At 36.1% G+C, this 7645-nt stretch overlaps 1 pseudogene; it reads right to left on the bottom strand.

Annotated features, from left to right (window-relative positions):
- Positions 1 to 1091: 1091 nt before the first annotated feature.
- LOC101579681 lies at positions 1092 to 7369 on the bottom strand (annotated as a pseudogene).
- Between the last annotated feature and the right edge of the window lie 276 nt (positions 7370 to 7645).

Below are 7645 nucleotides of genomic sequence, written 5' to 3'. Positions count from 1 at the left end.
CTTTGCTAAGTTTTTGTCTGGTTGACCTATCTTTTGGAGATAAGGGTGTGTTAAGGTCTCCTGTTAAAATTGTGGTATTGAATATTAGATTTTTCTACTTTTGGTTATTAAATCTACAAGTTTCTTGGTGGAAATTATTGGGCTTCTAAGCAGAGGATCATGCCATCTGCAAATAATCATAACTTCACTTCTTCCTTTCCAATCATTATTCCTTTTATTTCTCTCTCTTGGTTCATTGCTCTGGCTAATGTTTCTAGACTTATATTGAATAAGAGAGGAGACAGTGAACATCCTTGTCTTATTCCCAATTTGAGAGAACACTTTCAGTTTTGTTTATTTAATATAATGTTGGCTGTTGGTTTCTCATAGATGGCTTTTATCAGGTTGAGGTAAAGACCACATATTCAGATTTTCTGTACAGTTTTCATCATGAATAAGTGTCAGAGTTTGTCAAAAACTTTTTCTGCACGTGTAGAGATGATTATGTGATTTTTGTCTTTGGTTCTATTGATGTGGTGTATTGCACTTATAGATTTGCATATATAGAACCATCCCTGTATTTCTGCAATGAATCTAACTTTGTCATTTTGTTTAATCTTTTTGAATATTAACTACATGATGTTTGATAGAATTTTGGAGGATTTTTGCCTCTGTGTTCACTAGGGAGTTTGGCATATAGTTTTCTCCTTTATTTTTCTCTTTATTTTTTAGCTTATTTTATTGAGAAAGAAATACCAATGAGACAGTTTTGAAACAGGTTGTACGACAGTCACAATAACTAATGCATCGCATATTGTTGTCTTTGTAGTAGCTATTCATTGTACAAGATGCACACATGACTATGTATTTATAGCCCCCCCTTTTTTTTTACTTAAATGGAAAGAATACCAATTTCACTTCATTAGCCTACTTTAGAAATAAAATGAGAATGGGGTTCAGGTCACGTACAAGGAAGAGGGTTAAAACTTGTGATGGTAAAGATCCCTTTAACACTCTGGTGCAGTTCTTAGTCACTGCAGCTTCACTTCAGTCAATAGAGTTGTTATCCAAACACTGAAAGTGACTACTGTTCTCCATTTGTGTGGCCAGCGACTCTTCAGTTACATTGTGATGAGATCTACCAGGTTGCCTTTAGGAGGAGTCATGCTGTCAGGAAAGAAATTTACTAAGGTGTCAAAGAGCTGAGTTCTTTGAGCATAGGTATGATCCACATCTGAAAAGCCTACAGCTGTAAAATCTGAACCAGATTTGAATAGAGCAGAAGCTAGGAGTTGGAACTCTTTTGTCTCTTCTTGGTATGAATGATCCACAGTTATATAAAGATCATTTTGCAAATATTTTAGAACACTAAGAGGATATGTTTGGGCTTTTTCTTCAAATTTGTGTTTTCTTATGAGGTACTTGCAGTGTCTCAGAAAGTAATCTTTTGAAGGTCGACACAGCTTCAGTGACCAGAAGTTATCACGTCTCATCTTTGGACAACAAGATTTTCCTGGGTTCCCACCAAATAAGTCATGCACCTTATTTAACTCAGCATAAACAAGCTGATGGGCAAATCTTAGACAAGGTTCTTTCTCCTGTAGACTTTTACTTGGATTATCCTTTGCAGCTTGATCGTTCTTATAGACACGAGACCAACTATTCCTCACAATGTCATAAATTCAGAATGAATTTCTGACACTCTCTTCTCTCTTTTCCTTGTCTTTGCTGTGTCCAGATAAAACATGTATTTCATTCAGTTCTGGATCAATGGTTGCTCTCTGTGTGAATCCTGTCATTGGAACTATTTCAGAGTCTTTCTTGGTGCCATCTGATACTATGTCTACATGATCAGAGTCCACATCATAACTAAAGAAATCATTCAGATAGGTTTTTGATCTCTGTCCACCAAAAACACATAAACAACGATTTTTCTTTAGGGGAATAATATGCAGTGTCCTATCCAAGATTGGATGTCTTCAGGCCCAGCATTAGAGGAGTCCTCACAAAGAAGTTTCCAGATTTGACAACTGACAGTTGAATGGAAACAATCCACTGAATTGTGGTTCACTGGCTCTGCTGTCATCTACACTGCCATTACATGTCAAAATTCTATAGGCAAAGGGTTAGATCATATATTTTTCTGAATCCAGCTGATGATCAAACACCAATTTTCGTCCTCCATCAGCAGCAGTATCTTCACTTAGTAACATCCATGTATTTGTGTCAATGTCATAACAGTATAAATCACTTTTCAGAGGTTTGCTGTTCCTCACAGAGAAATCCAAATAACATCCCAATTTGCCTCCATTGAATATCAATGCACATTTTATGACATGATCTGGCACTTGGGCCATTCTCTTTTTCAGTGTCTTTAGAGATACATTTTCATTGGTTCTCTGTCACACTGTATGCCCAGAAGTCAGCAATATCTTGTGTTCCATCCCAGCCACCAATCAAATAAACAGTCTCTGTTTGAACATCAATAGCCATCTGATGGCGCCCTCTCATTCCTGGCTGGTTGTCTTCTCCATCACCTTTGGTGCTTTGGGAATGATTTGAACTCAGGCCCTTGTGCTTGCTAGGCCAGCACTTATTCTACTGAGCCATCTCCCTGGCCCTTAAAAGCTCACTTTTTAATAAATAAAAACCTAATGATGGCTGAAGCTGTCTCTTGGTGACCCACTAGAGGATTGATGGATATATTATGGGACTTTTTCTCTCTGTGCTCTGGGATGAAAGTCAATGGCTGACTTGGATCTCATTTCTGTGGTGAGATCATTGACATCCACCCAGAAAAAGCCTATTGTCATTGTGATTTGGCAACACCACCAACACATCTCTGTTTCTTACCTGGAAGAGGGGGAAAAATGAGAAAAAAAATTACCTGGAGAATAAATCCAGGAGAAGCCCTCTAGATATCAAAGATGTTTAGAATTTCTCTCCATGTACCCATGAAGACAAGGGTTGGGACTAGCTCTGTGAGATGTCATTGGAGGGGAGTCCCATGATGACAGCTGACAAGAAAGAATCAGAAGGGCTTCAATCACAAGCTTACCTTGAAGAGTAGATTAGCAAGGGATGCCATGACTGAGATCCTGGGCATATATCATGATCATATTTGCTGCATTTCTAAGTTCCAACCTGGTTATGACTCTCTTACTGCCAAGCTAGAACAGAGTGTTGTTTGGGTTTTTTCCTTTGAATGAGTTATCAGATTCATCTCTTCTTGGAAACAACAAGTTGATATTTGCTGCTTGGCCATAACATTAAGTTTTTCTATTTCTTCGCTGCTTGAAACTAGGATAGTTGGAGATGGAAGAGGAATGCAATGCTTTTTTCACTTCTGAGACTGACTTCCTCAGAATCTCAGATGATTTTCAGATGAAAACTTTAGATGCTGGAATTTTTTCTCAGTGGATAATTGATTTATATCTTGCTTGCTATCCACACACATATAAGTGGCTCAGTTTTCTGAGAAAAGTATTGGCAGTCAATAAAAGTAGACTGCAAGGAGCAGCTCAGCAAAAGACTTGCTAGGCAAAACGACTGTACAGCCAGATCCCTTGGCTTTTCAACCAGTTGGAAATTATACCACATAAAAATTATAGATGTGCCCTACTCTATATTTGGTTTTGGATCATTTTTCCCCTTTAAATCTAGCAAATATCTAGAGATTTTTAAATAGACAGTTATAATAGCTCATAGATGTGAAGAGCTGATTCTAAGAAAATGCCAAGGGTACATCCAGACTAGATTTGGTTTTGGATCATTTTTCCCCTTTAAATCCAAGAAATATCTAGAAGTTTTTAAATACACAGTTATAGGAACTCATAGATATGAAGAGCTGATTCTAAGAACATGCCAAGGGTTCATCCAGAGATTTGCTCAGCAAGGAACAACAACCTGGGGAGTTGATTTGGTTGTTGTAGCTTCCATGCTCTCCTTCCCTGGCTTACTTTCTGGATCACAAAGTTTTAACTGGAGCCAGACTGTTTGCAAATATTGACACATGGCAACTGTTGACATGAACTTTAAAAAAACATCAAGCACTCAGAGATTCCTGACTTCAGTCCTTAGTCATTTCATATTTCACAAGTTTCTAGACATTTGTCTGAAAATCTTGCACAGTAAAAATTCATTGCTGTGATATAATAGTAAGGTAAAAGAATGAGCTCAGAATGTGTCAGTTAAGTCAAAATTGAGAACCAAACCTAAACTAAAAATATTGAACTAAAATAACAACAAAATAGCCATAAAGCAAAACAATAATGTGTTTTGTGATCTCAGATGCTTCTGACCCTCTCACTCCAGTATTTGATGAGAATTTTAGACACTTTCAAGCATTCCTCATCTACACTGGCAAATCACAGGCTACCCTGATGATACTTTCAGAATTTAAGTATGGGGAGTTGAAGAAAAAGGGGGAAAAATAGGTGATTTCTTTTATTAACTGCTTACTGGAAAACTGCTTTCAGTGAGATGGACACTCATGTGTTACAATAGTTGAAAATCTGACCCCAAAGAAGAGAGTAAATTGCAACCATAGACTTATCTCAGGCTTGTGAGACTTGTGGTACAGAAAAATAAAACAAGCCCAGTTACATTTCTGTATAAAACAAAGAGGAGGAAGTGAACTAAACATTCATTTGTAATTGACAAAGTTAAAATCTCATTTTTCCCCATAATTTTATTGAGAAAGAAATAGCAATGACACAGTTTCAAATCAAATTGGTAGGAGAGTTGCAACAATTAACACATTGCGTACTGCTTTCCTAGTGGTTATTTGCTGTACATGATACAGACATGACATCCTATTTACAAACACTATTAGAATAAATTACTCTACTCTCTGAATTAAGAGAATGTAGCTATATATCTATCATAAATATTTTGAATATACAGATATAAATGGTCATTCACCTATATCCCCTTTTTGTTTAGTCCCACCATTTAAATATTATAAGTGTGCGAAATCAGCAAAATATTCACAAATAGTCTGGTAGCCCATAATAGTATTGAGTCTTATACTTGACTGGCAATATCAGAAGTTGTTGACCTGAGTCCCCTACACCCCAACATAACAATATGGCTTTATTTCTTGCACTTCATTTTTATACTTTTCTGAAGGATGGTTAAGACCAAGATAAAGCAAGACCTATGTAACAAGAATTGAAGCTTTTGGGTCTGATAAGGTCAATCAAATCCCCCTCAGGATTTATCCTGAGACCGTGTACTGCAGTTTATATATCCTTTGTCACTGTCAGCCATGTGGATGAGTTGCGGCCATTGCTCGGCCAATTTGCTCTCTGTGAAAAACTGAGAGAATTTTTTCACTCCATGTGACTATCCTGAGGCACATTTTGCATCATCAATGACTTTCCCCTTTGGTCCCCAAATCTCCTTGACCAAAAAATTTGGGGCACAACTGAGTTACATGATGTTACAGTACAAGTTCTCATGTATCCTGAGTCTGAATTGAACTAGGAAGGCTAGGGCCACAATCTTGGTTTTCCTTGTGGCCCTCCTTTTTCTCTAAATTGTGGTCTGCAAACTTAGGTGTTAACCCTCCAGAAGAGAAGCTTATTTTATTACCATATAACCTAGGCTGTTGAGCTTAACCTCACTATCTATCTGAATATCAAACATTTTAGGCATAACATAAGAACAGGTATTTTTCACCAAGTATTGACATGTTAAAATTTAAGTCCCTACAGAATATGAACAAAAAATTAAAATATATTTAAAAATAGGAGTAAAGATTTATATATGTTTACACATAAGTCCAGAAATCTAACCATACACAACATTGTTGCAGAACAGTCTTTAAACCCTCCTTTTCATGTCTCCTGCCTTCATTCACCACCAACTTTTTTTTAAAACAATTATCTAACCAAGAAACAGCACAACAGTAAATGGCATGCCATCACAAGCAGCACGTATTGAGAAGACCAGAATGACAAACCCTCCAAGCATGAAACTACTATTATAAATTGCCATCTTCAGTGCAGTTGCTTCGTTCATAGGTGTCACTATATATAGATAGTTAGGGTGAGAATCTTTCCAATTAACTGCTAGATACGAAAATCTTCTAAAGATTCTCAGGTTCTTTGCTGTACCCATCTTGTACATATAATGTATGGCTTGCTTCTGTCATGTTCCAAATTATTTTCTTGCTCTCTCTTCATTGTCTTGTCCTCAAGTTCTTGCTTTCATTTTAATTGTATTATACCTTTCTATTTGTATTTCTCTTTTTGAGTTCTTGTACTAGGGACACTATATGATAATTTCACATGTAGTTCTGATTTATTTCATTTATGAATATATCTTTAAGTAGCATCCAATTAAATATAAAGACTTCGAGTTTATCACTTTTGATAGCTGAGTAATACTCCATGCTGTAAAAATATCACATCATTTTCATCCATCCCTCAAGTGATGGGCATCTTGGTTGTTTCCAAGTTTTGGCTATCACAAATTGTGCTGCTATAAACATAAGCACACATACATCACTATGATATGATGTTTTCAGATTCTCCGGGAAAATTCTTAGTAGAAGAATAGCTGGTTTAAATAAGATTTCCAGTCCTAGTATTCTGAGAAGTCTCCACAGTGATTTCCATAATCTTTGCACCAGTCTACATTCCCACCAGTAGTGGAGAAGGGTTCCTTTTTTCCCACAGCTTCTCCAACATTTGTTGTTGGTTGATTTCTTTATAATAGCAATTTTTTCTGGGGTGAGATGATACCTCAATGTTGTATTAATTTGCATTTCACGGATGGCTGGTGATGAGGAGCATTTTTTCTTATATTTATTTGCTTCTTTAATTTCATCCTCTGAAAAGTGTGTGTTCATCTTGGGTGCCCCTTTCTGGATTGGCTCTTTAAATTTCTGGACCCTAGTGATTTTTAGTTCTTTATAATTTCTAGAGGTCAGCCCATTGTCTCCGAATTTATTTGCTAAGAAATCTGAAAACAATGATAATTTAACTTTTTTTACCTATTCTTATTCATTTTATTTCTTTCTCTTGTCTAATGGCTCTAGCTAATGATTCCAGAACTATATTGAATAGGATGGGTGATAGAGGACATACTTGTCTTGTAGCAGATTTGAGAGTAAAAAATTTCAGTTTTTTCCCATTTAGAATTATGTTAGCCATTGGGTTTTCATAAATGGCTTTTACCAGATTGAAGTAGAGGCCATCTATTCCAATTTTCTGTAGGATTTTGAACATGAATGAGTGTTGGACTTTGTCAAAAGCCTTTTCTGCATCAAAGGAGATGATTTTGTGGTTTTTAGCATTTGTTCCATTGATATAGTGTATTACGTTTATAGATATTTGAATATTGAACAATACTTACATTTCTGGAATGAATCTTACCTCATCATGTTGTATGATTTTCTTGATGATTTGTTGTATTCTATTTGCTAGGATTTTATTGAGAATTTTTAGATCTATGTCCATGAGGGAGATTAGCCTGTAGTTCTCTTTTTCAGTATCTCTTTTTCTGCATCTTTCACTGATTTTGATATCAGGACAATACCTGTCTCCAGGAATGATTTTGGGGGGATTTCTTCCTTTTAAATTTATTTGAAGAATTTGATAACTATATGGTCTATATTTTCTGTAAATTGCTAGTAGAATTCAACTGTGAATCCATCCAG

This window comes from Octodon degus, unplaced genomic scaffold (genome assembly GCF_000260255.1).
Source record: "Octodon degus isolate 3935 unplaced genomic scaffold, OctDeg1.0 scaffold00269, whole genome shotgun sequence".
In the NCBI taxonomy this organism is placed as follows: domain Eukaryota; kingdom Metazoa; phylum Chordata; class Mammalia; order Rodentia; family Octodontidae; genus Octodon; species Octodon degus.
The sequence above is the reverse complement of the archived record's forward strand: the minus strand, read 5'-3'. Positions and strand labels throughout refer to the sequence as shown.